We start from the raw sequence: 21,594 nt of genomic DNA on the forward strand, positions 1-21,594 counted from the left end.
GTGGCCCACTAGACAAAATCCAAACCTGTGAGCAAGGCATCTAAAGTCTGGGACATCTGGGGGCGCCTGGGTGGCTCAGTTGGTTGAGCGGCTGCCTTCGGCTCAGGTCATGATCCTGGAGTCCCGGGATCGAGTCCCACATCGGGCTCCCTGCTCGGCGGGGGGTCTGCTTCTCCCTCTGACCCTCCCCCTCTCATGTGCTCTCTCTCTCATTCTCTCTCTCTCAAATAAATAAATAAAAATCTTTAAAAAAAATAAAAAAAATAAAAAAATAAAGTCTGGGACATCTGGCCTCTATGCTGCTTCTCCTCTAGGCTCAACACCGCCCCGTGTTCCTGCCATACCATACCTTGATTTACTTCCAGGCTTTGCATACGCTGTTCCCTCTGTCTGGAACACCTCCCCTCTCTTTCTCCTCCTGTGAGTTCCTACACATCCCTCAACGTACAAGATCAAGGGTTACCTTAAAATTTCATCAGGTGAGATCAGCAACAAACAAACTGGTCACAAAACTGAGAGCTCTATGAGGGAAGGACCTCTGTCACCAGTGCCCCCAACGCTTAACCGATAATCAGGGCTCAATCAGCACTGCTGACTGAATGCTCCGTGTGCAATTGTTGGCTAAACCGGGCAATGACAGAAGAATACAAGGCCGCAGTGTCCAGGGCTGGAGGTGGAGGGGAAGGGACGGAGGCCAGGAAGGCCAAGGCCATAGTGGGGAACAGTGACAAACACTGTCAGGGGCTGCTCTGCAGCAGAGCCACAGTCTTGGCAGAGGGAGTGTTTGTGAGAGACGGAGGAAGGAGAGCGACGGTGTGAGGGAGGCTCTGAAAGTGTGTGCGCGCACGCTCGCATGTGAGAAGGTGGTGAGGGTGTGTGTCGGGGAGTGTGTGTGTGTCACGTTTGTGAATGAGTCTGTGCGAGAGGAGGTGAGGATGCAAAGGAGTGCACGCATGGGCGCTTGTGGGGGTCCGTGTGAGAGGGCGAGGGTGCGGGGGAAGGGGAGCCTCTGTGCCGTGTTGGTGGCTCTGTGGGAGAAAAGGTGGCGGTGTGTGTCATGAAGGTTGTGGGTGTAGGTGCTCGAGCTCGTGCATGTGTGCTCGGGCTGGAGGGCGCGGGGTGCCGGAGAAAGCCAACAAGCAAGAAGGGGACACCTGAGGGGGGGGTGCGAGTGAGAAACTCTGCACGGGTGGGGGGGGGGGTGCTGTAAGCCTGGGCAGGGGGAGACGGCGTGCCTGTGTGTGTCCAACGGGCGGGCAGGGTAAGAGATGGCGCGGCTCTACTGAGGGTGTGGCTGCCACGGCCGCGGCCACGGGCCCTGTGCCAGAGGTGGGGGCTGGCCCCGGGCCCAGGGTGGGGGGCTCCGACCGAGAGATTCCTCAGAGATCCCCCCCCCCCCCCCCCCCCCGGAGCCCCAGGCGCCAGATTACCATGTCCCCGGGCAAGGAGGTTGAGGAGGCCCAGATGTGCGTGCTCCCTACATCTGTCCACAGCAAAACCTCTGGGCATTTATCTGTCTTTGTCTGTGGCCGGGGGTGCACATCTGTGCTTGTGTGCGCACCGCCGGCCGTGTGTCCCTGCCTGTCTTTGTCTCCGCGTGTGCGGCTGGTGGTCTATGCCTGGCCGCGTGACTGTGTCTGGGTTCCTGTGTGTCTAAGTTTATCTGTGTCTACGGGGCACTGTGCGTCCTTCCTCTGTGCCTGTCGAAGTAGGGCTGCAAGCATCCCCCAGGACTGCCTTTTTGTCGCCGTGGGTCTGTGTGGCCTTGGTGTGGAGTGTTGTGCTTTTGAGGCTGTGGGTCTAGATCTAAGTGTGTGTGTTTTCTTGTGTCTCTGTATGTGAGACTCTGCTGTGTGTTGTATCGTGGAAATGTTTATCTGTGCCTGTGGGATGTGCGTTCGTGAGACCAAGGATATGTGTGTCTCCGTGCATGTGTGTGTGTGTGTGTGTGTGTGTGTTGGGTGTGAGGGGTTTGTCACAGACTGGTGAGCAAGTTAATCTCAGACTCCATGACACGTGGAATAAAATCACGCTCCCATAATGGGATCATTCGTCTTCCTGTCCAAGGAGAGAACCAACTCTTCACCCTCCGCCCTGGGGGAGCCAGTGGGGCCAGGGCCAGGCTCAGCCCCCACCCAGGCCCCCTCTGGCTTCAGCACCCCACCCCCACCTCTCCTCAGCCACACCAGGCCCATTCTGCCTCCAGAGTGCCCTGGTGCCCACTGCGGGCTGGGCTGGGCTGGGCTGGGCTGGGCTGGACTCCAGGACATGTGACTGAGAGCCTTAGAGGCCTGTCCTGGGCCCCCCAGCCCCACCCACTACCAAGGAGAGCCCTGCCCCAAATGGGAGGGGGGAAATGCAGGAAGGAATCTTTGGGCCCCTCCTCCTCCCGGAGGGGAGGGATGAGCTGCAGGCCCGGCCGGGATTTTCCATCTCTCAGCAACAAGATTCCTGGTGAGCAGGCTGCGGGGTTTGGCAGGGCGCCTGCTGGAGACCCGCCCTCACCCGCCAGGACGCCTGGGTCCCCAGGGCCAGGCAGCAGTGGGTTCCCTGGGGAGCCAGGAGGGCCCCCAGAACTCCAGTTTATTGCTGCCCAAGGCTGTGGGAAAGCCAGACACTTCCAGGCTCCCCCACCAACCAAAGATGGCTCTCCAAGCCCCTAGGCAAACCACTCCCCATCCTCTGGCCTCCCCCTCGCCACAGCCTTTGCTTCAGAAGGCCGTCACAGGACAGCCACCCAGCACCACCCACTCCCCACCTGAACCTCAGCACACGCCCAGCCTGGGTTCTAGACCTCACCTCTGGGTTTGAGGGCTCCCAAGGCCAGGGTTGTGCTTCTCATCTCAGACTGGGGCTTCTGAGGACAGGGCCATGTGTCCTGCAGCTGCAAAATCCCTCTCGGTCTTAATGCTCCTTCCTGATTGAGTGGACAGGCACCAAGAGAGGACTTCAAACTCAAGTCTGGGGAAACTGAGGCACTGAAGCCCTCTGCCCTACCTGCCACTATGAATCAGGGGCCAAATCCATCAGTATGGACACACAAGGTCTTAATCCTACCCAACAGCAGGGTTGGCTGCAACTCTTTCTTCCCTACTGGGGGTATGGTTTCAGGAGGGGCTGAGCATCAGTTGGAGGGTAAAAGGAATGGGAAGGTGGAATCCCCCAACCCCCAGCCTTGGATGTACAGCTGGAGAGCAGGTTTGGTAAGAGATTAAGGTCGAGGAGGAGGAGAACTGAGTTGCTCCAAGATTTATGAGCCTAATTCTTCTCTCTTAAATTCCCCTCCAAGCCCCCAGCCCCAGCCTGGTCCCTCCAGGGTCATACTGTGGCCCCAGGCCAATGTCAGGGCCCTAACCCATCCATCAGCTGTTGCCAGGGAGTTTCCACCCCAATGGGTTCCAAAGGGAGGGGCTCAACTGACACTAGGGACCCAGATTGATGGGGAGGGGGCATGGCCCTAAAGAGGCCGCCAACAGCCCCCTACACCCTCCTAGGAGCTGGGGGCTCACAAACTCCAGGGAGGAAGCTAAGGCTGGTGGGTGGGGCCCAGGAGGAGGCAGCCTCCCAGCCAAGGCACCACACCCAGCCCCGCCCTTTCAAGAGGCCAGGAGACCTAGGATCCCACGGGGGCCCTCCAGCTCACAGGGTGTGTGACCTTGGGCGGTTGCTGCTCCTCTCCAGGCCTCAGCCTCCCCACCGCATGACGCAGGAAGTGGCTCACACATCCCAGGTGTCCCCTCTTCAGCTCAGCTCCCTCACCGCTTAGCCCTGCCCTCTCTCCAGTCCAGAATCTGGGCCACATGGGGTGAGACTGGGGCAGCTACCTGGGGGAGTCCCCGAAGCCACCCAAGTCAGAGCTGATGAGCTTATGGTGATTACCCCTCCACTACACATCCATTTTCCAAAAGAGCAAAACTGAGGCCCTAAAAGAGGGTCTGAGTCTGGACCAAGACCTGAGTTTTACTGGTAGGGTGGTTAAGGGCATGTTCTCTGGGGACAGAAAGACCTGAATTAAAATTCCAGCTGCACCAGAAACCACGTTAAGTCCCTTGCCTTCTCTCAGCCTCAGTTTCTGCATCTGTAGAATGGGTAATAGGGCCTCCCTCCAGTAACTGGTTGAGTTGAAATGAGAAAATGCACGTAAGCGTTTGGTGCAGCGGATCAAATGCTTGAATGATGGTAACTATCAGGATCGTGGTAGCACTAACATAAACCCAAGCAGCCTCGGGGGAGGGGAGGAGGGGTCCCAACCTGGCTGGAGAATGAGCCATCCTCCAGCCAGACTGGGACCCCCAGGGCCTCAGCTCAGGAGGGCCAGCCAAATTCCTCGAAGCCCCCAGCTGTCTCCCCTATTTGTTAAAGGCCTCTCATTAGTGAGCTTGGGCACCTGCCCCTCCACACGTAATAAACCTCATTAGTATCTTAGCCCCAAGCTCTGTGCCCAGAGTCTATGTGTGTGCACACGCATGAGGGTGGGGGGCTGCAACAGGCCACCGGCCAGGAGACGGCATCCTCGCCAACCACACCCCCTGCCTGTCATCAGCAGGGCCCGTCACCACCCAGCTTGTCACCTGCCTGCCTCGCACCCGCACCACCTGTCACCCACCCAGCTCATCACCCACCCAGCCCATCACCTGCACCACCTGTCACCCATCCGGCCTGTCACCGAAGCCGCCTGACAGGCATCTGGGTGGGGGACAGGAGATGGGGAGGAAAAGACCACAGGGGTGTGGAGCTGGGGGCCCCAGAGACCCTGTAGGACCCCCACTTCAGCTCGGCATCCTGCAGCATCGCCATGGCAACCTCTCAGCCGCAACCACTTTCCCAAACATCCCCCGCCCACCCTCCCCCCTCCCCCCCAGGCCCTGCTCTTAGCTGAGCTGAGGCTGAGAAGAGCCTGAGTGACAGCAGAATGGGGCAGGAAGGAGGGGTTCATCAGCTGGCTGGCCTTGGCCATCCTTCCCTCTCTGGACTCGGTGACTCCATCTGCAAAATGGAGGAGCCAGAATGGGTGAGGCCCCGATAGAGCGGGCCAGCCCTCCCCGGCCTGGATTGGCTGAGCCAGCTACCAGCTAACCTGTGAGGGCCAGGGGGTGGGACAAAAGGACAGGCCTTTCTGGGTTCTTCCACACTCCTCTGCCCCGGTCCTGGCCCAGAGAGGCTGGGCCTCTGGCCCAAGCTCACACAGCAAAAGAGGAGGAGCAGGCTGGAAGGGAGAGGGGCTCTGCCACAGGACTGCCAGCTGCAGACGCCACACTGGGCGACCCAAGGTGACCGGGGGCTGCGCTGGCCCCCACCTCTGAGCTGCATTATTTATAATACCCAGAGCTTGGAGCTGAGCACCAGCTGTGGCGCTGTGCCTCCAGGGGGCACATGCCACAGTGGCATGGAGAAGACAAGGTGCCTCCTCAGGGAAGGCCCCTGGGGTCCTTGGCGCCCTCCACAGCTGGCTGGGGCAGGGGCTCCATCCTTCCCCTCCCTGCCCCCTCTCCCCTCCACTCCTCCAGGCAGGCGGCGATAGGATTACTTCTGCATGACTGCCCGCTCCACGGGGTTCCAGAGACCCTCCTGCCTGCAGCAATCTTTAAAATTCCTCCAGCCCAACCTCGCTCCCTTTCTCCCTGCAGTGAATGCTCCAGCGTCTACCGCAGTGTGCCCGCCACTGCCACCACCAAGCAGGCTGGGGGCCAGGTCCCTGGCACCTACGGGCAAAGGTGGACCAGTCCTCACAGCGTATGTAGCCCGACGACCCTTGGAACCCTGAGGCCCAGGCCCCGGCCCATCCCCTCCGGCCCCCAGTGCTGGTCTAGCCCCACAGAGCACGGCTCAAGCTGGGGTCAGGCGTGCCAGCAGCGCCAAGGCGGATGGGCACACATGTGTGAACACACCTGATGGGTCCTGGCATGCTTGTCCATGTCCTCTGCTGCCAGAACCCAGATGCCCCCACCTCCGCTCTGACCCCCGCTCTGCCTCACCAATCCCTGCTACCCCTGGGGTGGGCAGACAGCTGGGCCAGGCCAGAGTCTGTGGCTCCCCAGGGCAAAGAAGCAGGCAGGAGATCGATCCACTGAATTTTTTAAGGCTCTAATGGAGCCAGCATCCCAGGACCTGGGGCTTGGGATGCAGGCAGTGTGTTGGGGACCCCTCCCTCAGTATTGCAGTTGCTTCCTCTTTCAGGTCTTGGGGATAGGGGGAAACTTTCTTTGAGCCTTTCCCCAGCAAGAAGAGGCATGAGGGGCCTCTGGGAAAGAGATAGGATGTGGGGGGCTGTGAGCAATACCCAGAGCCCCCCCCCCCCAATCTCCCCAGCCCTAATGCAGGCAGAAGCAGCTCAGCCTCTAAATCACTCCCCTCATGCTGCCCTCTGAGGCGGATTCTGTGCATCTGTAATTAGGGGGTGGAACAGATGGTGGAGATTCCGTTTAAAATCATGCATCTAGTAAAGTAACCTTCACTGTCGGAACTGACTCCCAGGGAGACCAAGCCCCGAAGCCCAGAAGGGGGGGTAGTGGGGAGCATGTCAAGCCAACACCTCACCCATCTCTCTCCCTGAAGCCCCAGACCCAATGCCCCTCTCAGGTAAGCCAAGGGTGGGGGAGGCAGGTTGGCAAGCACCTGAGAATGTGCAGGCTGGGGGTAAAGCCCCCCACCCCCCTCAACATACATGCCAGGGCAGGGCTGGGTACTCAGAGTTCTTGGCTGAGAGACCAGGGCGACCAGGTGCCAAGAGCCCCCAAAGAGGCCCCAAACCCCCAAAGCCCAGGCCAGGGTGCCCAGAGCACAGGGTCTTGGGTGGGGCAGCTTTGAACCAGATGTACAGTCTCACTGTCCAGGAATGAAAGGCCTGGGGCAGCGAAGGGGGCGGAGACGCCTCCCCAGGCAGAGGAGGCTCTGGGAAGTGGGGGAGGACTGGACAGCAGGGAAGGAGAGGGAGCACATAAGAGTGAGCAAGTGTGTGTGCAAGGCTGGCTGAGGCTGGCTGGGAGGGTGTCTGGGGGAGGGGGACCCCGAGAAGAGGTGGGGGGGAGCTGCGACGGAGAGTGCTGTGGGGGGAGGTGTGCTGGCAGGTGTGGGGCTGGGAATGAGAGCTGCAGAGGAACTGAGCTGGGGTATGTGGCAGGGTGAGGCAGGGGGCCCAGGGGGGCAGGGCAGAGCTGCCTGTGAGCTCCTGAGGGGTGAAGGGGCACAGGGTTGTCACTGAGGCTGGCTGTGTGTGCTTGGTGAGGTGTGGGGCTGTCCCTGGGCCCTTAGATGGCCAAGGAAAGGACTGGAGCTGGGGCATGCTGGGGACATACAGAGGACAGCCTGTTGAAGTGCTGGGTCTATGGGGGAGTGTGCATGTGTGTGCAGGTGTGCGTGCATGCACACACCTGGGAAAGTATGAGAAGCTGGGGGGACGTTATCTGTTTAGAAGTATACCAGAACTGAAGCTATGTCTGTGTTCGAGGTAAGTGGTGGGGCTGAAGAGGGTCTTCTTGTTTGAGCAGGTGTTGAGTGGGCAGTGTGCTTATGTGTGATGGGGGGGAGGCTGTGTGTCTGGAAAGGTGTAGGGGTTGGTGTGTTTGGGGTTGGTGTGCTGGGCTGCAGCTGGGGGAAACGCTGGGGCTGTAGGCAGAGTCTATGTGTGTGTCCGGTGAGGTGTTGGTGCTCTGAGAGCTTGAGTATGTGGAAGGTATTAGGGCTGCCCTAGGGTCCTGGGTGTGTCCATGGAGGTGCTGGGTTGAAGAGGGAGTTGATATGTATGTGTGTGTGTGTGTGTGTGTGTGTTGGGTGTATGCTGGGGATCATAAAATCTGGGTTTGGGTTCGTTACCAGGGCTGTAACTATGTGTCTGGGTGGGAAGGTGTATGGTGGTTGTGTGTTTGCGGGCACGCTGGGGCTATGTGTGTATATGGGGCAGTTGGGTGTCAGAAGGGCGGACGTATGGGGAAGTGTTGGGGCTGTGTGTTTGTAGATGGAGCAGTTGTGTGTTTGGGGTGTTGGAGCTGTGAGTATAGGCGGAGCAGCTGTATATTCAGGTGTTAGGGGCCACACTTGCGTCCCTGTGCTCGGACACGTGATGGGGCTCAGGGTGAGGGTAGGTGCCCCTGGAGATGATGCACAGAGTCCTAGCCTTTGCTCAGGGGCTGCCTGCTAGAACCCCTCTTCTGGGGGGGGTGCCTGCCCACCCCCAGACCCTGTGCAGGGGTGTGGAGAATAGGGAGGGGGGGTTCATCCATCTGTCTCAGCCCGTGCCCAGGCCAGAGGGGCAGAGCCGCCTCCTCGCTCCCTGGGGGGCAGCAGCGGATCTCAACCCACCCATCTGCCTTCAGATGGTTGAGGCAGGAGCCTCCACAAAGCTGCCTGGAGGGCATCACTGTGTTTGAAGAAGCACAGGCTGGGGGGTGGGGGGAACTGCACAGCAAACAGTCCTCATGGAGGCTCCTTTGAAAACCACTGACGCCAGGAGAGAGGAAGAGGGAGGACAGGGGCGGGTATGTCTGTCCTTGTGCGTCTGTGTGGGTCAGTGCCCAACTGTGAGCCTCCGAGCCCCTTCGCATGTGTTCATGCTGATGGCCTCTGTTCAAGCAGCGTCCTGGCCTTGGAAAACAACCCTCCAACCCTGGCTGCGAGCTCACAGCCTCACCCAGGAGCTACCACCCCTCACACACGCACACTGCCTACACCCACACACAACCCCCCCACCTTCACATCTGCATAACACTGCACCCTCACACACACACACACACACACACACACACACACACACACACAGCTCACCGCCAGGGCCCCGTACCCCGGTGTACATACACCCACTACACCTGCAACATACACACCCGTCCGCAGGTACATGCCCGGCCAGGAGCTAGCACACGTACGCCCACACACTCCACGCACCTTGGCTCTCCCTGTCACACCCACACCCCACCTCACACGCAATCATCTCTTTCTCACGCACGCCGTAACAGACACTCGCCACGTTGCACCTGTATGTGCGTGCACGTGTCTGTAGGTGCACACGCTCACCCTCACCAACTCTCAAATGGCTCTTCCACATCACTCAACCCACCCGCCAGCTCCCTAGGAAGGTTCCCACTGGCTGACAGGGCCCCCACCAGCTGGGAAGGAGCAGGAGGACATACCACCCCTACCCAGACACCTGGGAACACTGATCTTCACCTCCAGAAAGAGCCCTCCCTCTGCTCTGGTGTGACTGCCACTGTATGTGTGAACGTGTGATTGTGTGTGCATGTGTGTCAGCAGGTCCTGAGACCCCATGACGAGGCATGTGTGTCACCGCCTTTAGGGATAAGGAAGCATAGGTATGCGTTCCCCAGTTACACTTGTGAGATGTGGGATGAGTGTAAGGGTGGAGACTCACGTCATAAAGTGTGTATGTGTGCGTGAAGGCCTGTGCGGACAGGTATGAATACGGGAGTGCATTTACACAAGGAGACACCCAGTGAGTGGTGAGTGTGATATTTTCTGACACAAGAGATATGTCCATCTTGGAGTAGGGGTCAGGGCTGGGAAAACTGCTCTAGTAACTCCCTCTGCAACAAAAAGAGCAGGGAGGAGGGGTCTCTGCGTGCTTCTCCCTCTCTTGTTCTCTCTCTTTCTCTCTGACCTCTTTAGCAGCTGGAAACTGAGCCGGGGGTGGAAGGAATGGAGACTTGGCTGGCCCAGGGGTTTGGGGAGGGAAGCAGGAGAAAACACCTTCCAGATTCTCATCAAATCCCTGTTTGTGGTCTGTAGCCTCAAGCCTCTCCGCCTCTCCTCTCTCTCTTTCTCTGTCTGGGTTTCCCCTTTCTTTATCTCTTCCTGTCTCTCACCCTCTCCCCGAGTCTCTCCTCCTCCTATCTCAGTCACCTTGTCTCCCCTCTGGGATCTCCGTGTCTCCATGTCTCAGTCTCTCTGTCTGTTTCTCTCTCCCCAGGCCCTTCCATTTTTCTGACTCCTCCTCTCTCTGCCAGCACCTCTGTCTGTCCGTCTCTCCCTGTCCTGGTCCATCTGTCCGTCTCTCTCCGTCTGCCTGTGCGTGGGTGTCTCTGTCCATCTGTTCCACCACCCATCTGTCTGGTTGTCTGTGTTAGTCCTTCTAAGGGTGCCCACTCACTCCCCAAGGTACCCTCCCCCAGGTCAGCAAAGGCCTCTCCTGGCTCAGGGAGGTGGGGAGGGGATGCAGAGCTGCAGCTTCTGGAAGCTTCGGTAGCAGCTGGGCTGAGCTGGGAGTTCGGGACCAGCCAGCTGCAGAAGCAGCCCCTCCTCTGGGCTCCCAGGCCAAGGACCCCAGAGCAGAAAGAGGAGAGAAAGCAGGGCCTCGCTGAAGCTGAGTTTGTGCATGTGTAGGTAAGGGGGGAGGCCGGGGGCCTCACTTCACCAGTGCCCCCTCCCCCCCAAAGCTAGGCCCTGCAGGAGACGGATCTTCAGTGCCCACCTTCCTTATCCCCTAGCCAATGGCAGAGATGCTGGGATCCAGGAGGGAGGGGCTGGGGGAGGGGTGCCAGGCCTTGGGAGGAGGGGCTAAGAGCTCCTGGTTTCTTGTCAGCTGGGTGGGAGGGGGGGTCCTTCTCTCCTCCCTTCCAGGCAGTCCCTGGGGATGGCTCTAGTTCTGGTTCCAGCTCTAGGCATATGGAGCTCCCACAGGGGCCATTCCCGCCTCCCAGCTTCTCCAGAGCCTCTGACCCATAGGGATATAGGGGGGATATAGGAGTATCTCCCCCCCAAGTGGAGGTTGGTTCTGGACATGTGGGGACCTTGATCCTGTCTAGGCACTCGCCATCCTGAGAGGCCCCAGGTAGCCCACCCAGCATTGCCAGACCAGCACGTTATTCTCTCTCACATACACACGCACACACACATACGCGCGCAGAGTGTACCCTAGAGTTCATGGCCTGCCACCCCCACTCTCCCACCCGGCAACTCAGAGGACTCAAGAAGGAGCCTACCCCAGAGACATGCGCCCTACCCTGCACTGGTGGCAGGCTCCAAGAGTACCTCCAGCACCCAACCAGCAGCTAGAGGTGACATCCCTCAGTACCCTCCCAGTCTGCTCTGTGCCCCCTATTCCCTCTCCAAGAACAGTCCAAATCCCACAGTCCCACAACAGATGGGGAAACTGAGGAAGGGATGGGAGGGCACAGTTATTCCTCCTGAGACCCTGGCGTGCAATCACAGAGAAAGAAAGGGACGCTGACCTACCAAGAGCAAAGTCCATATTGGCTGCTCCCTCCGCACAGCCCGACTGCTGGGCCAGGGCCAGAGGCTGGCTCCCTCCCTCTAGAGCTCTCCTTGCCCCCGGCTGGGCCCCCTCCCTCTCTGAGCTTCTGAGCAGTCCTCCCTACCCTCTCCCTCCCAGCCCTGGCTCTCTCATCCTCAGCTCTTGGAAGCCTGACTCACTGTTTCCCCTCCTCTCCCCACTCCCTCCCTCTCTCTCCCGCCAGCGGCGCCTCCCCCTCCCCTGGGTTGGGGGGGGGCTCTGGCCACAAGGGTGCCTGCCTGCTCCTCTCTCTGGGGCTCCGGCCCCCCTCTGCACCCAGAAGGCCCCCTGAAGCTGTCCTTATTCTCTAACTACAGACTGCTTGAGTGCGAGGAACCTGGGTCCCAGGCCTGGCATGGCCAAGTATCTGTGACCCTGGGCAAATGGCTCCCTTCTCTAGACTTGGTTTACTCCTGTCAAACGATGGGTGAGGGGGTCCAACTGGATGATGCCCCTGGCATCTCTTGGACCCTAACGTTCCCCGCCTTTAAAATCCCAGGTGCCCCTTGGCATGGAGCACAAGGAACCTGTGGGGCACTGTTCCTGCCTCAGGCCCTGGCCCCAAGTCCGGAGGAGACTCTGCTCTGTTCCCAGACATCTGGAGAAGGCAGAGGGAGATGCTGCCCTGGGGCAGGACCATTAGTCAAATGACCCCCGGCACACCCGTCTCCCCATTCTCCCTCCTCCTGTGGGAGTCTTTCCCTCTCTATTCCACCTGTCCTCCCTCTTGCCAGAGACATTTCCTTGTCCCTCCTCCAAAAACAATGCCTGCTCATTCCGGGCTGTGCGGTAGGGAATGGCACATGCCTAGGCCTTCTTGGTCCCCTGGGCCCCACCTCCAGGGGCTGTGATCCTGGCTCTTCCCCTTGACTGTTTGCTTTCTCACTCCCTCATCCCTGGCTTCTGCCACCATCTTTCCCTCTCTCCACCTGGCACGTGGCTGTCTGGGTCTCTCTCCCCTCGCCTCCACTCGCCTCAGTCCCCTAGCTCTCTCCCTGGGGGGGGCCCATCTGCTGGCATTAGCAACAGTGTTATCCTTGCTCCCTCCTGCATTCCCCATCCCGGCTTCCCCTCTCTTCTGAGCTGTCCCAAGAGACCCAGGGGACCCAGAGACAGAGCTGGGCTCCATCCCATAATAGTGAGTCTGCTTGACCTCACTCAGCCAGACCAGAAGTGTCTGGGCATCTGGTATGAAGGCATGGCATGGCACCCCCTGGTCGTGGGTGACTGGCATGAGACACAGAGCTCTGTATTCCACAAACAAACAAACAAACAAAAAAAGTTGGCCTTGGGGTGGGACATAGGGGGTTTGAAGGGAAATGAGGGAGATCAGGTTAGCCTGGAGAAAGCCCCTAGCCAATGGGAAACAGAAGCAAGTAGAGGGAGTGGCTCAAAGTCAATGCTCCAGACTGATCTGAGAACCAGCAATGCCCCTCTAGGGTTCTGCCTGTCCAGAGCAGCAGACGCCCCCCCCCGCCCCAGTTTCCAGCCAGGGACACTTGGCCCCTCAAGCCTGGAGCATAGCCGCAACCTCAGGTGGAGATCCCATCCCTTAATCTCCAGTAGGGTCCAAGTCCAACCTCCCAACAGTATACCTCCACTTAGCTCAACAGGGGGTCCAGCAGCTTCCCTGCCAAGACCTAAGCAGGTGGAATGGGGTTAACAGAGCCCCCCAGCTCTCAAGCCCCCTCACCAAAGTCCTGGTCAAGGTCTGGGAAGCAATGTGAAATAACCCTGGAACGCGCATACCCCCAAACTGAGAAGCTACACTGTCCATCCACAGCATCTGGGGGTGCTGGGGCTCCCTGCCCCCCGACCCTGTTCCAGACCCCCCAGCCCAGCAACCGTAATAAACAGCAAGCTCTTTTTCTTTATGACACCAAATTTCTCCAAGCCCAACAGCTCCTTCCATCACTACCTCAGCCATAGATCACATTAAAAACTCACAGAGGGCAACTTAAACACATCACATTTGTTTCTCTCTATATTATTTCAAAAGTAACGGCATTAAAAATGGATTTTACTACAGAAAATAAATATCAGCACGTGGGCCGGGAGCCCAGGCAGGAGGAGGGAGCCCACCAGGAGAACGTCCCCGAGGGCTTGGGCACAGCTTAGGAACGGACCAAGGAGGTGGCTGAGGCCAGACAACACCCCGGGGCCTAGGGGGGATGTGTGGGGAGGGGATAATACCTGCCCACCCAGGCACCTGCCCCAGTGCCAGACCAAGAGGGACAAGAGTCACTGGTCTGGACTGGTGCCCACTGGTCCCCCTAAGCTCAGACCCTCACTGATCTGTGCAACCTCTGAAGGGAGGGAGCTCTGGGGCAAGAAGTTCACCAGTCTCTGGGGGTTATTCCAACTATTGACACAGCAGGAGAAAAAAAAATGAATTCAACTTACTATCCAGTTTGATTTTCCATTGCTATAAAAATAAATATACATCTGCTCCAAGGAGGGAGATGGCAAGCGGCATGCACATGCCACCTGGGGGGTCCCCCCACAGCTCACCACCACAACCCAGCCTGCCCCCCCCCCAAGCCAGGGCACACACACACATGCACACACACACACACACACACACACGGGGCCACACAGAACAGGAACAAGCCAACAATAGAAACACCCCAAATACTCCTGGCAGGACTCTGCCCAGGCCCGGGCACATGCCCCCGCCCCGCCAGCAGCAGCAGCGGACAAAATGTGGCCACCCTGACCCGGAGGCAAAGCTTGTCCTCACACCCTGAGCTCTGCCCAGGGAGCTGGGGCCAAGTCCCGCCTGACACCAACTGGTCCGGCGGGAAACGCCTGCCCAGCCAGACAGGCACAGGCCCCCCAAGGGTCCCTCCTTGTGCTCAGGGACCAGGCTGGTGCAGCCTGGCCCTGCCTCCCAGGGTGACGCCTGGGCCCAAATTCAGCTGGCCCTGCCAGTCAGGCACTGGTGCAGAACCGAGGGCACCAGGCTCAGCCCCTCCCAGCCCGGCCCCAGGGCCCCCAAGCTAGGAGGGAGGGGGGACTCCCCACCCCTCCACATCTGGCCCTGGCCCCCAGGGTCTGCGGTAGAGAATTCCCGCCCCCGCTTCTCTCTCTCTCCCTCCTCCCGCTCTGTGCCCGCTGCCCGCCTCAGGGACAGCCCCAGCTCCCGCCTGCGGCCAGCAAGGCCCACATCCTTCCTCCCTCAGCTGGCCCCTTCGCCTGGCAGGAGGCTGGGGGGGTCAGGCTGCTAGGGAACCCCTCCAGCTCCCATTAGTCCTCATCCCCAGCCCCCAAACTCTGGGTCGCTGTCCCTTTTCCTGTAGAACAGGAAACAAGGTTATTTCCTAGACTCAGAGCCAGCCCCCTGCCCCTCTGGCTCTGCCCGGGGACCAGGACCCAGCAGGAGAAGGCGCCCTTAGCCAAAAGGCACAGGGATTCAGCAATTCACCCCCAGCTCCCGGCCCAGGGGGCTGACAGCTGTCACTCAGCACCCCACCCCCTGGGGAAGAGGGGACCCGATTCAATCAGAGCCCCAGAGGAAACGCATTGATAGGCGATTATTTATTTATTTATGCAAAAGTGAGCCGACTTTGTTCGCCAGGTAACCGGGCACGCGGCCCAACCCCTCCGGCCCTGGCCACCCCCAAATCCCTCCTCCGCCCCACACCCCCTCCGGGTCATTAGGTCCCCGCCCCTCAACTCCCAGAGCACCAGCGGAACCTTGGGATTTGGGGGTTGGAGGGGAGGGGCTCCTCCCTCCGCAGTCTCCCCCTTTCCCAGCGCCGTTCCTAAAATCCAGCCTTGTTCTCCGCTCCCACGGTCCCCCCTTCGTTCTCCCCCCCCCCACATTCTCAGCAAGCTGGAGAGCAAATTGCAGTTTTAAATCCAAAGACCGAGGGAGGAGGAAGGAGGAGGGGGCGCGCGGCAGCGCTGGGCGCGCACCTCGCCCCCGAGCCGGGGGAGCTGCGGGGCGGCCAGGAAACCCGAGAACCCCCCCTCCCCGCCCCCCCTTCTCGTCCACCTCCCCCTCCCCCTTCCCGGCGCTGCCTGCCAGGCTTCGAGCCGAGCCCAGCCGAGCCGCGGGCCCCGGTGGAAACAAAGACCGATCGCACCGCGGGCACCGCAGCCACCGGGTCCCGCGGACCGGACCGGGGCGCGCGGAGGGGGCGCGGGCCCCCCCCCCCGGGGCCCTGCCAAAAAGACCCGGGCCGCCCGGCCCCCAGCGGGGTCTAGGGCTCGGGAGGAGGCGCCACTCACCGGAGTGCTGGGCTGCCGGCTCCGTGGGTCCGAGCCAGGCGAGGGGCTTTGGGGGGCGTCAGTCTTCCGGCGGCGGCAGCGACGCGGGCGCCCGGCTGCTGGGGAGAGGAGTCGTGGAGGAGCCCTGAGCCGCCCGCCGTTGCTGACAGCATGGCTCGCGTCTCGGCTCACATTCTCCGCCGCTAACTCCGCTGGACACGGCCCCCCGCTCCCGCGGCGCCCCCCCCACCTTGATCACTCCTTCGCTCTCTGCGCCCCCCTCGCTCCCCCCGCCGCGCACACACTCTCACAGCCCTGGACACCCCCGCCCCCACCCCCCCATTGCAAACCTGGGAGGGAACGCGCCCCGCGTAGTCCTCCTCCTGCTCCTCCTCCTCCGCCCTCCTCCCTCCCGCTCTCCGGCTGTCTGTCTGTCTCTCTGACTGTCTCTATCTCTCGCTCTCTCTGCCTTTCTCTGCTTTCCGAGCTGGGTGGGAAAAGGAAATGAGGACAGAAAGCAGACGCTGGCTTTGGGTGGTGGTAGCTGGATTCCCTCTCTCCCTCCCTCCTCCTCCCCTCCCTCCTCCTGCCTTCTGCTCTCTCCGCTGCGAGCGGGGCTGAGCGCAGCCTGGCGGGTGGCTCGCTCTGCCCGCCCGCCCGCCTGTCTGTCTGTCTGGTCTGCCTCGCTCGCTCCCTCCCTCCGTCTCTCGCCCTCGCCCTGCCTGCCTGCCTCTCTCCGTCTCCGCCGCCGCCGCCGCTGCCTCTGCGAGCTCGCCTTACCTTCGCCGCTCACCATCCGGAACCCCAGGGGGGAGCGCGCGCGCGGCACGCCGGGACTTGTAGTCCCCACCCCGGCCGCTCGGCGTGCGGGGCGGGCGGGGCCGAGCCGGCTGCCCCGACGGCGCGGCCGGGAGCCCGCGGGCACTGCGCGCGGGCTCCTCGTGGGGGAGGGGGGCGCGTCCTCCGTTTACCAAGGGTGCCGGTTCTCCCAAAGGACTAGGGATGTTTCTCTCGTTCCTTGTTCCCTGCTGGGGGCTCTGGCCTGAGCGGAGGTTGCGGGTGGGAGCGAAGGGGCGGGGTCTGAGAATGGAATGAGTCGAATAGGGAATCAAGGGATTAGCCAAAGGGCCTGCGACTTTCTGGGGCGCCCCAATTAAAGGATAGATGAAGAAGAGAGAGGGGAAGACCGGCTTTCTGAGTCTGGGGACGTTCTCCCTTTCTGAAAAGGTTTCTTATCGAGTAAAGCACGACGTTTTTGACGCGAGGGTTGCTCCAGAAACCTCAAAGCCCCACCACCGCTTCCTCCTCATTCAGGGACCCCCGTCCCAAGCTCTGACCACTGGGTTTAGCCCCTGCAACTCCTAGTTTTCCTAGAAGTCCAAGGGTGGCCAGGGCACAGAAGTCCTGGATAATCCACAAATAGCACCCCTCCCCCTTCCTGAATTCGACTGAGCATTTTGGTTGTGTCAGGAAGCAAGATTCAACAGTTCAGAGTTCCCGCTGCGGCCAAGGGGCTGGGCTCAGCACTTTCACCTACCTCCTCTTCAGGTCACATCTGTTATCCAGCCCCTAGCTCCAGGCCCCCTGCCTGGCCTATCCCCACAGATGGGAATGTGCCCTGCCTGGGCCTGGTTACCAAGGGGGAAGTAGCTGGACAGCCCACTGGTCCTACCCCACTGTCTAACCAATGCCCACTGCCTAACCTCTGGGCCATGGCAGGAGGTTGTGACTCCCAGGTCTCTGTCTGACCTTCACTCCCAGCATCTGTGTGTCCTCCCTTGGTACTTTAATTCAACAGATGTTAACTGAGATATGTAGAGCTCACAGGGGACACTGAGAAGAATAATGCAGGATCACTGTCCTGTCCTCAGTAGCTACCAACATCAGCCCTGACTGGTACTCTGCTAGTCTCCCATTTCATCTGTGTGTCTGACATTCCTTAGCCGTGTTTCGCTGACTTTGTCTGTCTTGCCCCATGTCTGAAGCTCCTTCTCAAGTGCCTTTGTTCTTGGGCCACCTGTTTCTGACTCCTCCTTCAGCCCTGCAGGGTGATGGCCAGAGTGTGACAAAGGCAGGTGGTGACATTTCTCCAACTACAACTCCCTGTCACCACCTTCCCTACACCTCTCCCCCTCCCAAGCACCGGCTTTAGGACAGTCTGAAACCCCCAAAGGGCAAAAGAAGAGGGTTCTGGGGGGCACCCTCTATTTGCCCTTTGATGGGGGCAAGGCTAGGAGGGCAGCAGCAATGAGAGAGAGTGAGGGTTCTAAACAGTCTAAACAGTACACCTATTTATCTGGCATCAAGGGGCTGGCACGGCCAGCTGGAGAGGCCCCCATTTGGGAGCAGCTTCTCTTTGCAGGCAGACCTTGGGTTCAAAGATTTATTCATTGAATGGGAAGTATTCTAAGGTCAGATATTAATGAAAGCAGCGATTTAAGTTGTTAGGGGCCTTTTTGGGTCCAAAGCCTGAGTCTAAAGTTATCGCAAATACATGAAGCTTTGGCATCTTGATCTAGCTGGTACCCCATGGGAGAGACTTTAGCATTGGGAGGGTGGAAGAGGCTCAGGTTCCCCTTTCTTTTACCTAGTCTGAATCAAGTTTTGGGAGAAAGTTGGGTGTTTTAGGGGAGATGGGAAGCCCCAGGTAGATTGAGACGAAGAGCAATTTGGGAAAGGCATGAGAGGGGAGAGGTTTAGTGATGAGGTGCAGAGGGTAAGATCAGCTGGCTGGGCCATGGCTCCTTGAGTGAGAGAGTAATAGACGTTAGGTTGTGTTTTCCAAGCATGCACCTTCCATCCAGGCTGTTTCAGCTGCCCCCTTCCCAGAGAGGGTGGGTATTATTAGCCCCTAAGGTATTGAGCATCACTGGAAACCAAGCATTACCAAGTTTTCCAGTCGTTTGGAGGCTGGTCTTTCTCTTGGAGCTTCTCTAAATTATGTTGGGCGGGGCGGGGGTCTTCCCAGACCAACTCAAGCTGATTCTTCCCGTGGGCTGCTGCCGCCACCTAGTGTCAACTCTCCATGTCTGCTCCAGTAGCCGCAGTCTAAAAGGGGGCTACCCAGTCCTCAGAAACAGTGTCAGGGTCACCACAGGCTGGGCAGGGTAGCTGTACGCTCCCCCAGAAGGCAGGCCTGAAGGAGAGGACCCAGGTTCTGGAAGAGCCTGCATCATCCTTTCTGGGCTCAGCTCACTCTAGCCACTTTTGTTTCAATGCAGCAGACGAGGGTATACCTAGACCCTAGGAAGTAGAGGTGAGAGTCTAGGGATAAAATTGTGGGACTATAGGGTTTGGAGGCCCTGTGGAATAGGAGCCAGACAGGCCCAGTTCTGATTGTGCATCAACTCTCGTATCCTTCACCTCTCCAAGTCTCAGTTCCCATATGTGTAAAATAGAGGAGTAATTCCCTCCTTGTTTTACAGGCAGGGCCGTGGAGATTTACTGAGCACAAGGATATGAAAGCACTTTGAAAACTGGCAAGGGCAAGTTGAGGGATTGAGTCGTGATAATAATAATGACAATAACTGGGGTGCCTGGGTGGCTCAGTAGTTAAGCGTCTGCCTTCGGCTCAGGTCATGGTCCCAGGGTCCTGGGATCGAGCCCTGCATCGGGCTCCCTGCTCTGCGGGAAGCCTGCTTCTCCCTCTCCCACTCCCCCTGCTTGTGTTCCCTCTTTCGCTGTGTCTCTCTCTCTCTGTCAAATAAATAAATAAAATCTTTAAAAAAAAATAATGACAATAACTGAGAGGTCAGAGCAGCTTGGAACCAGGCCCTTGGGGCTCACGGAAAGGGCAGAGTGAAATGAGCCTTGGGTGGGCATGGGCACTGCCTTCCCCGAATACAGAAGTTCTAGGCTTAGCCCCACTCTTGGAGCTCACCTCAGGGGAGGTGTGGTTTGCTTGAGAGTGGTTCAGCCCAGCGCACAGAAGGAGAAACTGAGGCTGAGAGAGGTTGAGGGACTCTTCTAAGCCTCTGAGCTACAGATCCAGGATCAAGAGACCCATTGGACTGGAGCCATTATGGCCTTGGTCTTCCCCTCCTCAGGATGGGAACAGCTCAGAGCTGGGGCCCAAGAGACCGTGGAAGCAGGAAGCCCCTCCTCATTGTGGTACAGTGGGATCTAAGGCCCCTAGGCCCCCATTATCCCTCCTCCTGGGCTAGCCCCTCCTCCTCGCAAGTCCTCCCACATTCCTCCAGGCAACAGGAAACCCCAGCTGCAGCCCAGACTTCAAACAGCTCCTCCCTCTGGGCAGGGGGTGTGGGAGGAGAGGCCAGAGGCCAGAGGGCAAAGGTCAGCTTTGTTCCTGTTGGAGGTGGTGAAGGACGGGGGTGGGAGGGGGGATGGGGACACAGAAGGGGGCAGGGTAGGGCCCTTGACAGCCACACAGTGTATGTGTGAGTGTGTGAGTGTGAGTGAGTGCGTGTGCGTGTGCGTGTTGTGTGTGTGTGTGAGAATTCCTAGGTCTGTCAGGGTATGGTATGTGTAGTTCTCACTGTCAGCCTGTGTCTGGAGGTAATTGTATGTCCTTGGTTTCCCTTGGGCTCCTGCATCTGTGTATCAGTATGGATTTGTTGGTCTGTGGGTGCTCAGCCTGGGATCCCACTGACATGTCTGTAGGTGACATCACATGTGTCGATATGTATGGTTCACAGACCTGCTCAAAGCTATGTACCCTCCTATTAGTGTGACCTGGTGTGGTTCTTTGCATCAAGAGGGGTATCCCTGTCCTGCCTCTTCCCCTTTCCATCCTAGCTCTGCCTTGGTCACCAGAGGGTTCCTTCTGAAAAGTGAATCTGACTTTGTTACTCCCCTGCTCAAAATCCTGTGGCTTCCCATTGTCCAGGGCTTAGAATCCTAGCCCAAATGCTTGGCAGACATGACCCATGCCTACCTGGTTATCTTCATCTTTAGCCACAAACGCCCCTCAAATTTTACACTCCAGTCACGCCTACCTCATTATAACTCCTTGCACGTCCCATTTCCTGCCTCTGAGCTCACTTAATTCTGTCAAGTCTAGAATGTCCTTCTCTTTCTTCTCTATCAAGCAAACTTTTACTCCCTTTGCAAGTCTCTGGTGAAGCAACACCTCCACTGAGAAGCCTTCCAGACATCCCCCTGTCCAACTGAGTTAGGACCCGACCCTGTTCTCCTACACACCCTTTATCGTCATTTTCAGCCTGTGCCTGTCCTATTCACCTCACTACCATTAAATTGTGAGCTCTCTGAGAGCAGGAACTGTGCCTTATCTCCCATCCTGTGGTGGGAAGTTCCTAAAGGGACCTAGTCTTCCCATCCCCAAAGTTTCCTAGAGTTCTGGGTGTAGTACCCAGAATGGACACTAGAGGGAGTATGGACATCACTCACTGCAGGACCGTCGGGGGGGGGGGGGGGGGGAGAGAGAGAGAGAGTGTGTGTGTGTGTGTGTGTGTGTGTGTGTGTGTGTGTGTGTAAAATGGGGGAGAGAACTACTGGAGTGGATAGTAGGCCCAACCAGCTCAGTACCAAAACAATAGGATCCAGGATAGACACCCCCAATAAGTCCTGGCCACCCCCCAGATTTCTTCTGTGACTTTTCTCTACAACTCAGGAGCCATACCCCTTGGACTTTTGACCCTTCTGCTTTTTGCCTCTAATCCCCCAACCTTCTTCTTGCATGCCTCATCTGCACCCTCACTCCTCCCATACATAATTATTTGCACTTGCCTGACTTGGCCTTGCTCTACCATATCTCTGAGCCTTTGCACATGCTGTTCCCTCCATGGGAGATGATCTCACCCTCCGGCTGCTTCATAAGGCAGACTTTTCTTTCATGTCCTCCAAGAAATCTCCCTTGGCCTCCAGACTGACTTTGCCCCTAAGTGTTGTAATCATTTACTGTTCTGCCTCCTGGTCAGGACTAGCCTACAGGAGACATCAGTAAATGTGTGAAAATTACTAAATGACTTGGTTCTTTTATGAACATAATCCTTGGGCATATATGGGGCTACTCCAGGCCCCTATCTACACCATGCCCTCCCTGAACTTGACTCTGGGTTAGTATTATACGTTCCCATGCTGCTCCATCAAATAAGGGAATATGACACAGTGGGATGCATGAGACTTTGAAGTCCAAGGGCTCAAATCCTGACTCTACCATCCAG

The 21,594-nt window shown here is 58.5% G+C and overlaps 1 long non-coding RNA gene across 1 annotated transcript; it reads right to left on the reverse strand.

Moving 5' to 3' along the window:
* Positions 1 to 2,657: 2,657 nt before the first annotated feature.
* Positions 2,658 to 15,860, reverse strand: LOC110575198. The gene is made up of 3 exons (XR_006539898.1): positions 15,802 to 15,860; positions 15,473 to 15,570; positions 2,658 to 2,917 (listed from the first exon to the last, which is right to left on the reverse strand). It is a non-coding gene; the product is annotated as an uncharacterized LOC110575198 (long non-coding RNA).
* Positions 15,861 to 21,594: the final 5,734 nt, after the last annotated feature.

This window comes from Neomonachus schauinslandi, chromosome 4, assembly GCF_002201575.2.
Source record: "Neomonachus schauinslandi chromosome 4, ASM220157v2, whole genome shotgun sequence".
NCBI lineage: Eukaryota > Metazoa > Chordata > Mammalia > Carnivora > Phocidae > Neomonachus > Neomonachus schauinslandi.